This window comes from Myotis brandtii, unplaced genomic scaffold (assembly GCF_000412655.1).
Source record: "Myotis brandtii unplaced genomic scaffold, ASM41265v1 scaffold52, whole genome shotgun sequence".
NCBI classification, from domain to species: Eukaryota; Metazoa; Chordata; class Mammalia; order Chiroptera; family Vespertilionidae; genus Myotis; species Myotis brandtii.
Genome location: NW_005369826.1, coordinates 699,898 through 713,034, shown reverse-complemented (window position 1 = coordinate 713,034; position 13,137 = coordinate 699,898).

Below are 13,137 nucleotides of genomic sequence, written 5' to 3'. Positions count from 1 at the left end.
CCTTCCTTCCTTCCTTCCTTCCTTCCTTTCTCCTCCTATCTCTAAGGAATCAGCTGAACATTTCTCATTGCCTAATTTATAGTTGTACTTCAGAGTCCAGTTTCCATTACAAATTTATTCTTCACCAACCTCAGCTTGCCATGCTACCTTTAATAACTGTCTGTCCTTTTAGGTATGGTTGGCTTAGTCCTTCACTTGGTTCGGCAGCTGGGACAATGATGGAATTAGAAGATGAGTACCAATTGGAAAGAAACCTAACCCACTCTTGTTCTCATGCTTAGGCCTATTAATAATGTAACACAAAGGGCACAACAGGAGAATTTGAACTTGAAATAGGGTTTAAGGACTGATGTCAGGGTCACTCTGGCAATTTATGTGGCTATGTAAAAATAGAAAGGAAATAAGCAAACCAAAGGAATAGGGACTGTCTCTTTGCATTATGTAACTTAAAAATTCTATATTTTGATCAGATATTTCATTTGCATCTGCTGTTTTATACGGGGATTGGAGTTCTACTTTCTCATATTTTAGAAAAGTGACAGCATTTTGCTCATATGCTACCTTGGTTTGACATTAAATTCTAGTATAAATGAGTCTATGTATTTATGTGTTTATTTCTATGTTTGTTTATTTCCAGCTAGTTACTCCAAAATAATCTGCAGTAATTTAAGTAGGAGTGGTCTTTTAAACTTGTGCCCGGTTCTAATCCTGATATTATTCTTGCAGGGGTCATTGAAACTGAGCCCTGACCATTATTGTAGAGGTTGACTCCGTCAATTCTAAGACTCATACATTTTTCCTTATATTTTAATTCTGCTGTTATTCCCACTTGCTTTGGAAAATGATCTTATGTTTTATTAGACATTTAAAATTATTGAATTTATTGGGGTAACATTGGCTAATAAAATTATTACACACTTTTAAGAGTTATTATTAAAAAGGTAATATGTTACAACATAAACTGATGAACAAAAATAGAACCAGAGACAGAGAAGCATCGAACAGCCCGTCCATCCTCAGAGGGAAGGCAGGGGAGGTGGGGGGTGGGGGGGTAAGAGATCAACCAAAGGACTTGTATGCATGCATATAAACATAACCAATGGACACAGACACTAGGGAGGTGAGGGCATGTGCTGGGGGGTGGGGCTGGCCAATGGGGAAAAAAGGAGACATATGTAAATACTATATGTAATACTTTAAACAATAAAGAACTTAAAAAATTAAAGAATAGAAAAGGTAATATGTACTCAATGTAAAATGAATCAAGCTATACACACACACAAAGAAATGTAAAGTCTCCAACTTATATCCCAATTTAAATTTGGGTATCATCTCATGCATTTTAATTCCATCCAACATGAATCTATCTTTTTCTTTCATTTACCATGTCTTCTATGCTGCAGGCTAGTCTACAAAATTCATAATATTAAACTGTGTGTCTGTAGTTTCTACCAGAAATATACAGTGAAACTAAATTACTCCCTGAGCTAATATACTCAGAGAATTCTATGTATTGCCCTTTAAAAGTCCTTGTTGAGGCTATAGAGCTCACTTTCAATCTTCGCAAATGATCTCCAACTTCTCAATTTTTAAGACATTATCCCTTGGGAAAAATTGTTTCTCCCAATTTGGATCAGTTATTCTGTATTTTCTAGCCACTCATAGGTTTTCCATGATTCATATCTCCTAAACAAATCAACAGGGCCTATGAAATCAATCCTTCCCAAGACAGGTTCTTCAAGCTCACCTCACTATTCCAAGCCCAATTCATGTGATCCTTTGCAATTGAACCCCTCTTAAGATCAGGTAGTTTTAGAATAAGAATAGTGCACAATGGCCTCAATTCTTCTTTTTATAACTTGGTGGGGCTGGAGGAGAATAGGGAGGAAAATAAAAGACACTCTAACTTCTATGAATTCTTACTTTGGGTCTGATGTTCCTTGATTCTCTGATGAGTAAGCAGGCAACACTGAGAAATATCAACCCTAAGTACCTTTATACGGGTGTATATACTTTATGCACCCATAAGTATATATTTATAAGTATATGTAGTATGTTAATATGTAATATATTTTATAAATATTTATAATCATGTTACAGGGCCTTGAAAATGGGTATAGGAAGTTCATGGTCATAAGCTCCCCAGCTTCACTCTCCTTATGCTCCCTGACCTAGGGCTGCACTGGCAGGTGTGTATAGGAAGAGCAAACATATTCAAGATGCTTATTCTTGCATTGTCCCTAAAGATGGATGTTGGGGGTACTATCCGGCAAAATTCAGATAAGGCTTTATTGTGAGGGAGCAAGTCATATTACTGGTGTTGGGGGTTGGTCTAAGATTTTCTATCTCTTTTTCCCCCTCTCTTTGCTATTATTGGGCACTGTTTTAACAAATTTAATAATTATAGTGGCACACTGAGGCAGGTGTTACCATTGTACCCATTATAAAGATGATGAAACTTATGAAACTAATTTACTCAAGATCACATACCTAATAGATAGTAGAGCCAGGATTCAAACACAGGTAGCATGATTCCACAACCAGGGCTCCTAAACGTTATATTTATCTCCTTCAATAATAGATATTGATACACTGTATTTTCAGTGTATGACCTTTTTACACTTTGGAGGGCCTTATTAGCCTTAGGAAAATCTATGAACGGAAAGTTGTGCTATTGTGTTTTCCAAGTTGACAGATCCATCATGTTGTAGAGAAAATAGAATAGATTGTGATTGCTAATGGAAATATCAGTGAGGAGACAAATAATAAATAGGTTGGGGGTCTCTGACCCATTGCATAAGCAAGGAACAAGAAAAAGGGAGGATGTTATATTCTGATAATATGGAGAATAGCTTTACTTTATAGAAAAGTCATATCAGACATCTACTTTCACCATATTTCCACCTTCACTTGGAATACTTCTCTGGAGAAAAAAACATTGCATCTATAGTTAACAATACTGTATTGTGTACTTAAGAATTTGTCACAAGCGCAGATTTCATGTTGTGTTCTTATCATAATTAAAGAATAAAGAAAAGAAATGGGAAGTATCAGCATACAGAGGTGAAAGTTGAAGTCAGCATCCTGATTAAAACAGGCTTACTCTGATACAATTGGGGAAGCTTTCTACAGAGCAGTGTTAAAGGAACCAACACTAGGTGTTGAGTAGCCAGGGACTAACAGTGGAGGCCAACACTGCCTTTAGGCCTGAAAAGGCAAGCAGATGAAACAATGCTATTGAAGTGGCATAAGCATTCAAGAAAGGGAGGAGCATTGCCCAGCAAGATGGCAAGGACATGACCAATGGCCAAACCATGGAAATGAAGCATGAGAGGTATGAGGAATAAATATTCTGGGTGCTCTCTGCTGGTGTCCCCATATTCTCACCTTCTGGCCTATCCAGAAACCAGAGAGCAATGAAACCTGGGTTATACAATTTATGGTGTTAGTTGCTAGGGCAAAGCATAGGGCAGAGAGGGGCTGACAATGAATCTGTAAGGTAAATGGAAAAAAGTTAGTACAGACAGTGAAGATGGAAAGATGGTATATTGAAAAATATTTCTTACATTTACATGTTGTAGTCAATGGACTCCCAAACTTCATAAGGAACATAGGCTTAAGAAATGTTTTCTTTTTCCTATTTATACTAATCTCTTTGTGGTAACTACACTTTAGTTTTAGTGAGTGAAACTATTTTAAAGACATCCGTGTTGTCATAATACATTTCCAATGTTCTTCATTATTCTTGGATGAAAAGAAAAATGTAGATGAATCCTTGAAAAATGTTGAACCTGTGATGCCATCAGTATTCAGCCACTGAGAAAGTTTTCAAGGGCTGTAAGCTCTTGAAAGTACTTTCATAAAGGTATGTCCTCAATCAAATAACTATGCAGGGTATTTAATTCCATGAATTCTACCTGCTTGCAACTGACTCATGCAGAAAATTATTTGGAAACATGATTCTCCTTAGGCATTCTCCCTTTAAAGTTTGAGAGCAATTTTGTAGAGTCATTAATATGATATGAAGGATAAAGGGAGCGAGTCATTCATCTCTCTTGAGAAAGAATATTTTATGTTTGATTTTTATGAACAGACAGGTGGAATGTAGATGAGATATTTTTGAGAAGGCAAAACTTCAGATGTCAAATGTTATTCTACTCTTAGTTTTAAAGTTACTAATAGAGAAATGCTTCAGCCACTTTATAGCAATTATGAAATACTTTATTGCTTTCACATAATTTTAACTATGTATGCAGGGGCATTTTAAATAGCTACCATGGAAAAAAGTGTAACACTTGATTATTTAAAAGAGTATAAGTATAAAGCATTCATGCTTATTCTACTTTTTAGGGTGGAATCAAACTATACCAATTTTAGACTGAAATAAGAGGGCACAACATTGAAAGATTTGTAGTAGAGTCTCATAAGGAAGAAATGATAATTACAGGTCTTGTGGCTTAGGTTGGGTGATTTAAAAAAAAATTGTAGTTAGCTCTAGTTGGATTGGCTCAGTGGCTAGAGCATCAGCCTGTGGACTGAAGGGTCCCGGGTTCGATTCTGATCAAGGGCATGTACCTTGGTTGCAGGCTCCATCCCTGGCCCTGGTAGGGGAGCCTTTGGGAGGCAACCAATCGATGTGTCTCTTTCAAATAGATGTTTCTTTCTGTCTTTCCCCCTCCCTTCTGCTCTCTCAAATAAAAACAAGACAAAACAAAAAACAAACAAACAAAAAAACCCATGGAGAAAATATCCTCGGGTGAGGATTAACAAAAGAAAATTACAGTTATTCTTACTATTTAAAAATTTTATTGTTTTATGATTTCTACTTAGTTTCATAAATGTTACTGAATTAGGCCCATGAGATAGACATTGAGTATTTTAAGGAAAAGAAACAAGTATCAGTCAGTGTTCCAGAAGGAAGCACATTCAAAATAGGGTAATGGAAATGAGTTGGACAGATTTTGTTACAGTGGCATGGAGAAAGAACATCAAGGGTACCTGATAAAGTATGGTGAAATACACCTAATGACTAGCAAATGGGAAGACTTGATCATCACTCCTGAGACTAAAGGGTTGAGGAAAAGGAGCAGTGACCGAAAGCCTATGAGAGCAGTAACTACAGGAAAGGCACATCTGCCAAGAAATGCCTTTTATTTTTCAATTACAGTTGACATACAATAGTACATAAGTTTCATATGGACAATATAGTAATTAGGCACTTACATAACCTCCCTTCCTCTTTTTCATCCATCCTGCTAACTCCCCTCCCATCTGGCAATCATCAAAATGTTCTCTGCGTCTATGTATCCACCACTAGGTGAATAGATAAAGAAGATGTGGTGCATTTATACAGTGGAATATTACTCAGCCATAAAAAATAATAAAATCTTGCCATTTGTGACAACATGGATGGACCTAGAGGGTATTGTGCTAAGTGAAATAAGTCAGAAAGAGAAAGACAAAATTCCATATGATTTCACTTATATATGGATTCCTGCTAGGAGTCCCTAAACTCCATGGAGAGGAAAATGATGATTGGCTTCATTCCTTGGAAAGGCTCCAAATTTAATGAAGGAACTCAATCTATGGTTTGGAATTTACCCAATTCCTGCTGACTTTCATATACAGGGTTGGGCAAAAGTAGGATTACAGTGTGTGGTATGGAACATAATACAATAATTAGTAAATAATAATACAAGAATAAACTCTGTCTTCTTGCATACTCTCAACTGTAAATCTACTTTGGCCCACCCCTGTATATCCTACAGAAGTCTAGCTTTCCTTGCTTATTCTCTGGGAAGGTGCCATAGAAGAATCCAGAAGCTGAGAACTGGAATTTTATTTAGCATTTGGCATATCATTGTCACAACTCAGGACTTCTTTCATCTCTTGTATCAATGGCTGGTGATAGTTTGATTTATGTGTAAACCAAAAGAAACAGTCTATTGCAGCTGTTTTATCCCAACTATTGGCTATACCAGCTAAAAGAAAACAGAAAAAGGGATGGTTTTGGTGACAAAATCATGTGGAGCTATACAAACTGAGGGAGAAGATGGGAAAGACCCAGTTTAGGTAAGGGTTGTTTGCACTGACACATAAGAAAAGCCACCCTGAAGTGACTAAAATAAGCAAGTGGAATCTTCTGGGTACCTACCCTCAGGCATGCAATGTTGTTTCATTTTGTTTTCCCATAAGGCCTGCGATTGTGTTAGTGAACAGCTGGTATAGTGCTTGCTGGTAAATTCTGTCAGACTATCAACTTTGGTTTTTGCTTTTCTGCTCTCACAAGCTTTTCATTGCTTTTATTTTCCTTCCTTTGCCTAAAGTTCCTCTCAGGTAGAAGACCCTTTTATCACTTTTTCTAACCTTCTTACAGCCTGTTCTTTTCTGTTCTTTATTCTCTTGTCCTTCCTTTCTTATTCTGTAACCTCTCTTTCCTTCTAATTGTCAATGGATCATCTGCTAACCTAGAAAATACCTGTGTTCAATTGGTCATCAAGTATCCCTTAGTCAGCCCTCAGGAATATGTCTCAATGAATTCTCTTTTATCCCCCCCCCCCCAAAAAAAAATCATTCTGTTCTTTTTGTTTTCATTCATGTTTCACCCAGTCACTAAGACTATTTCTGAATATATAAGTATGTAGGTATTCTCTGAAGGAAAATATTGTTTGTTTTCAGTCATTTTAAGTAAAGTTTATTGTTTTTCCTTAAGATATTAATCTTAGGCAGATTACTTTAATATCTACATGTATTGGCTTATTCTTGTGTGGATACTAAATTCTTATTAAAGCATTGTAAATAGAATGAAAGATATATGTAACTGTTAAACTATGAGATTTCCCTAAGTTAAAGTGCTAGTTGATTTAAATGAACCATCCTTTTTATTTTACTATTGTTGCTTAAAAATTATAGTTCTCTTTCTCTAAAAAGTAATAAAAGAGTCCAAGATATGTCCTTAGAAGGAATGATGAATACTAGAGAGAGCAATGTGGATTTTTATTCTGGATTGGTCATTGTCCAAATAATTTAACTTGCATTTATATTTCTGTAAAATGGGTATGATAATGCTGTCTCCTTATTTGTTACAATATTTAATTAATGATTATAAGCTTTTGCATAATGTGTGTTCATATATTAATAGGTTAATAATGTGTATTCTCAATGCACTTTATTAAAGTACTTTGGGAGCTAATTAAAAGGAATGTAATTTGTGCTTTTGGGAGGAAAAGTGTTATCTAAGTGTAAATTAGGGAGGGAAGTGGCAGTTAAATCTATACAACGTATCTATTACCGCACATTTGAGGCTTAACTCTAATTACAGATTGGACATGTGAGCAAACAGCATCTGGGCGACTTCCACTCATTTCAGAAGGCCCTCCTTCACATCTACACAAGAAGGCTATTCATTTAATAACGAGGATTATTAATAAGCCATTTTCTGCTCAGAACAAAAGGTTAGAGGGAAAAGACCTCTTTAAAAGTCAGCATATTGACAGTGTTTACTGTTCTCTTTTGTAGACAATGCCTCCCCAACAAGCTCCTGGGAAAGGGATGCATTAATCGGTCCTTTAGACAGAGGAAAGCTTTTTTTTTTTTTTTTGTGGATCGCTAACTCCATCCAGAAAGGGCATTTACACCTGATGGGAGAGGAACATTCTGTAGACAGATTTGTGCCTGTCTTCAAACCTTTTACCATCTGAATAACCCCCGAGGTTAAATAGCTGGTAGACATCTGTAGGCAGAAGTAAGAGAAATGAGATCATCAAGGAACGGGTATCGTGCTTACAACATGTGGCGAAATGAGTGGCTCTTCACCATCTGTTATTTGTGTGTGTATTTTATTATGTAAATGTTCATACACACTGCATTCTAAACAAAGGAACATTACTTCCACTTTGTTGGTGCTGCCAAGCTTGCGTATGTGTCCTGGAAAAAGAAAGTGGCAGACAGCAAATTCAGGGTTCGCGTAGCCACTTGTGTCCCCACTCCTTTCACCAAGAGGGTGAGAGACTCTAAGTAGGTTTGATTCCCTTTCTACATTCTGTTAACAAATACAGAGCTTGCCTGTGAATGGGAAACAATGACTTAAATAGTACAGTTATGGTCTAAAGCTTCTTTTTGCTGGCTTCCACGGGAGGGAAAAATAAAAAGGCACTGCAAGCTAGGATGCCCTGGGATGGTTCCAGTGCACACGAGTGATAAATCCAAGCTGGAAAATACATTTGGACAGAGAAAACGGGCTCTGTTCAATTTTCTCTCATCTGTTTAATTCCTGGCACATATCTTTGGGTCATGGGAAGGTTCTGGTGGGCCGCTGTCATTGTCTCTCCCCAAACAGGAGGAGTGTGTGTGTGTGTGTGTGTGTGTGTGTATGCATGTTTGGTTGGAATGAAAGTGAGGGGATTTGGGCGACACCTATTCTGGTTTAAATTTTCATAAAATTACCAATTTAAATTGAAATGTAATTATCCTAACTGGCATCTTTTTGGCAGCAGCTTAAAAAAAATCCCTCGGCTTTACTGTACCAAGCAAAAGCCCAGAGGAGTCCTGACACTGGCCTTTAATCAAAAGCTGAAAAGACACAAAAGCTTTCAGATAATCTATGCCAAGCTATCTTGGACAGCATGGAATTGCCTGCAGCACCCTTCTGGTGGCATTTAAAACACCTGGTGCCCTTAGAAAAAAATACGTCTGTGTCTGCAATTTCTCCTTCTGTAATTCCCTTAAATCTCTCTATCTCAACCCATTCTCCTCTCTTTAAAAGTAGGGATACATCAGTGACAGTAAAATAAAGCAGTTTTATTTACCAAGAGAATGATAACTTGTCATTGGCTTTGCCTGGAGGTGACAGACTCAGGTGCCCATCTGCACAGCCACTTCCTCACTGTTTATTTCATGGGGTTTAATATAATTAAACTATCATTGTGCTCATTGATTCAGCTCAAATTTTAATTTGATAATTGGGGGAAAGGTGTGCATTTGCAATGGAGGCAATTAATTGACACTTAAATGCACTTGAAAAGAAATAATATAAGTTACGCCATACTTAGTGGTGACTTATACTGCTGTGTGCATGCAGATTCTTTTCTTTAGCGCCTGTCATTAATGGAGGGAGGTAAATAATGTTACTCAGCCTACGTCCTTTCGATACTGGCAGTCTAATTCTGCCATTTGGAACTATTTTCACGGCCACAGACAATCCCATTCACTTACTCGTCATAGGATTTTCTAAAATAAAGACATTCTAACTTTGAACTACAATCTAATCATTCATAACTAGTCTCACATATATGCAGCATAATTATGCAGACTGCCACATAATTTTGTCACTAGACAGCCTGATTCTTACAAACATCTTGCACAAAGAAATAATGAGAATAACAAAGACAGAATTTCTCCACCTCTAATACCCATCTTTTCTATGATTTGAATAAAAGGAAGAAAAATAACTAGTTCTTATTTATTTAATTTTTCTTCAAAACCAGTTTTATTTTAATTTGTTGTAAGGGAATTTACATATTTCGGTGACCTTACTGAAACTTAAGAAGGAACCATGTTTATGGATAAAGCAATTTTTTGGTGTTAATTATCTTCCATCTGGAAACAAATATGCTTTCATATTTTTTTAAGAATTTAAGAACAAAGCTAGTTTGTTTTAGCAATCTAGAAAATCTTCATTTTGACTGAAGCTCTTTTACTCACAGAGCCTGAAATAAATACTTTTAATCAAAACCTAAGCAAATTCAATTTTGAAAAATGTTAAGGACCACGAATTATACCTGCAGAAACTATTGTTACTTAATAAGAATTATTAGTTGTTTCTACATATGCCCTGAGAGGACTTGTTCTTAAAATAAAGGACAGGAGCATCCACTCTGCCTTTTAGACCAAAGCTTATGCCCTTGCTTCAATCTATTATTCAATATTTTTAATATTCACTGTAACCACGAATGAACCTAAGAGAGTTTTGGCAGGTCATTTCACTTAAGCAACCACACTCTTTTTATTAAAGCTGGAAACCTCATTAAAATAGGCTCTGTGAAGATTTTCTAAACTCCAGCTTTGAATTAAGGTTGGCAATAATGTTTCGAAAAATCTTTTCATATAAATGTGTTTCTTTTGGCATTTTCAAGTGTTTGAAAGTAAGTAATGTTACAAAGCAGAAAAAGGCAAGAAACAAAGAATACAAGCAAATGAAGGAACACAAAATGCACACAACCACGTAATATACATACTCATATGCATAAGCGTGGGTGAACCAAAAGCCAATCGATTTCTTATATCTTCTCTTTCCTTTATCTACTTTCAGACAAAATTCCCCCAAAACATCATTGAATATAATAGTTTTGAAGAAAGAAACATGTAATCATAAACACAATCTTTAGCCATACTTAAAACAAGCCTTTGGTTACTGAGCAGAATTAAAGTCTTCTGAGAGATCAGAGAATTTTAAGTCTAGAAGGGAACTGATAGATCTGATAGCTCAGTAACTGCAAAAAAGATTATGGGCCAGAGATGAAAGACTATCAAACTCAACAACTAGTGAGAGGCGGGACCAGGGTTATTAAACAGATCTTGGGATCCCCATATAAATGCTTATTCTCTATGACAGTGTTTGTAATTTCATATTTGTGGTGGAAATAGCAATTTGACACAATCTGACATCTAGATTAGTAAACTCATTCAAGATTAGGACAATTGCTATTTCTTCCTTCCTTTTTTTCCCTTTTTTTTCAGAAAAGCCAAATTTCACAAATCTAGGTCCTTACTGTCCAAAATAGCCTCATTTTTTATATCAACTCCTTAAACATAAAGGCCATTGGTACATTGCTGTTAATAGTCTTTAATATTTGAATTCATTCATAATTTATTTTCTTAATCTATGTTGTGAATTAATTCACAGAAGAACTTTCTATTTTTTCTCCAGCATTTTCTCCCCAGTATTAAGAAAATTTTTTGAAAGCTGATTAATCACATAGAAGTATTATTTAGGTAGGTATTAAAAGTGGCTATCATGTCAAGTGATTGACATATTCTGTTGATGCTTATTTAAATGGCAAAAGGCCATGTCTCATGAAGGAAACCTAAAATTCCTCAATTTGATTTCAGTTAAGCTCCACAGAATTAATATCTACCTCTGGTCTGGGTTTCTAGGGGGGAGAAAAAGAAAGGTTAGTCGTCTTAGTTGAGCAATTCAAATGTGTAAAACCTGCCACAACATTCAAGAAAGATACAAGATAGAAATAAAAGTCCTCAAATGTGCTGTACTACTAGTACCAACAGCTGTTAGATGAATGATATTTTGTTATTTGTGGAATAATGAAATATATTTAATTTGTAATGTTTTCCTAGACTAACTATTAAAGTAAATTGTGTGAGGATGTGGTTCTTGGTTCTGCTAAATGAGCATCTTTTGTAACCAGATAACAGTGACTTTATGTGAGGACCCACTACCTACATCTGTAAGTGTGATAGGAACCAGCCAAGAACTGGTTCCCTCAAGTTGTATGGATAGGATTAAGATGTTTTTGAGCTATGAAGGAGTATATTTGAAACTGAGTGAGGAGTAGATAAAAATAATGTGGTCCAAATTCAGTGCCTGGAACAAGACACAATGATATGGAACAATTCACACATTACTTGATATCAGTACTGGTTGCATGCTATCTACTCCATTACATGTAGATACGATATTTTTCAGTTTGGGGGAGTATTTGGAATGGAATTTTAATACAACTGGAACACATGGCAGTTTCTCAGAAAATTTTAACTTTATTTACCAAATTATTTCTTCAACTTAAGAAAAAAACACACAGTAAAATTGATACATTCAGGACATTGCAATGTTAATTCTCAATGTTAAAAATAACCCGAAGGTAAGCTGAGACACTGTGGCCACTGGAGATAATTGGCATTTCCCTACCTAATTTCAAAACCTTGACATTTAAACAGCAGCTTCTACTTAGTTCTACTCCCTACTCCTCTCTCTGAGTATTAATGTTGGCCTGCTGTTTTACAGGCTTTCCAAGTGTGTAGGAAATTTGGCCGAGTTAGCAGTTTTGTTTTAATATATTCTTGGAAATTTTATCTTCAGCAGTTCTGTGTGCTTTCAACAAGCGGCTGAAATGGATGCAGGTTTTCTAAGTCTGTCGAGGTCATGACCAACAACACCATCGGCTGCGGGGAAAATCATGTAGCGCCGTGGCCCACGAGAAATGGCCTGTGTGTCAACTTGCCACCTCCCCCCCACTTTTACACCTTAGTTCCATTGCAATGAAATCGGGAGAAAGATCTCCGGGCACTGCAGCTCCTCATGTCGCTTTTGAAAGCCCTAACAACTGCATTGGCAGCTCAGAGGCCTTAGTAAACCACGAGATGCCATGCGTGCCCACGGACGCCCTTTCTAAAGGATTGCCAGCGGCAAGGGCAGCTACTCTGGAAAGCATCCCCCAGTGGACTCTAACCCAGTGTCTGTCCATTTGCCAGCATTGCATTTCTGTTGTATCCAGAATACGTTTACGTGCAGTCTCAAGGATGGCTTATCGGAATGACTGCAAGGGTAGCATCCCTCTGCAGGCTGCAAACTGCACTGAGGTATCGTGCATGCTTTGCTCTAATTTCAGTGTTTGGTATCCAGTTCAGAGCTGTTGTTACCTTCCACCACACCCCATGCACTGAGAGTCAGTGTAGACCTCAAAGGAAGAACTAGGACAGCTTCCAGATTGGCGAGGTCAGCCCTCACTGAGGAATCGGCCTTCCTCTCAGCTCTTTTCCCAGCCCAGGCCCAGCTACGGAAGAGCATGGGGCCGCTTGAAGAGCCCCTTTTGTTTTCCAGGTGGGAAAAATATTGCCGGGGCCATGTCATTAGAGGGAAGGCACCCGAAGTTTCTACTTGAGTTAAAAGTTTGAAAAGCTGAAACTGACCTGCAGTTTACATTTTGTGGGGAAAGAGTTTAGATGTAGTGTGTTGTAGACTGAGAGGCAAAGTACTTTGAGATGAAAGCTATTGTTTTATGTGTTAACAAGGAGAAGAATGGGTTTCTCTGTGGCCAACATCTCTCCCTTGAATCCCTGCCTTATTTACAGTGGAGGAATGTCGTAGATATCATATTTCATCAGCAGTGATGGCTTGAATAT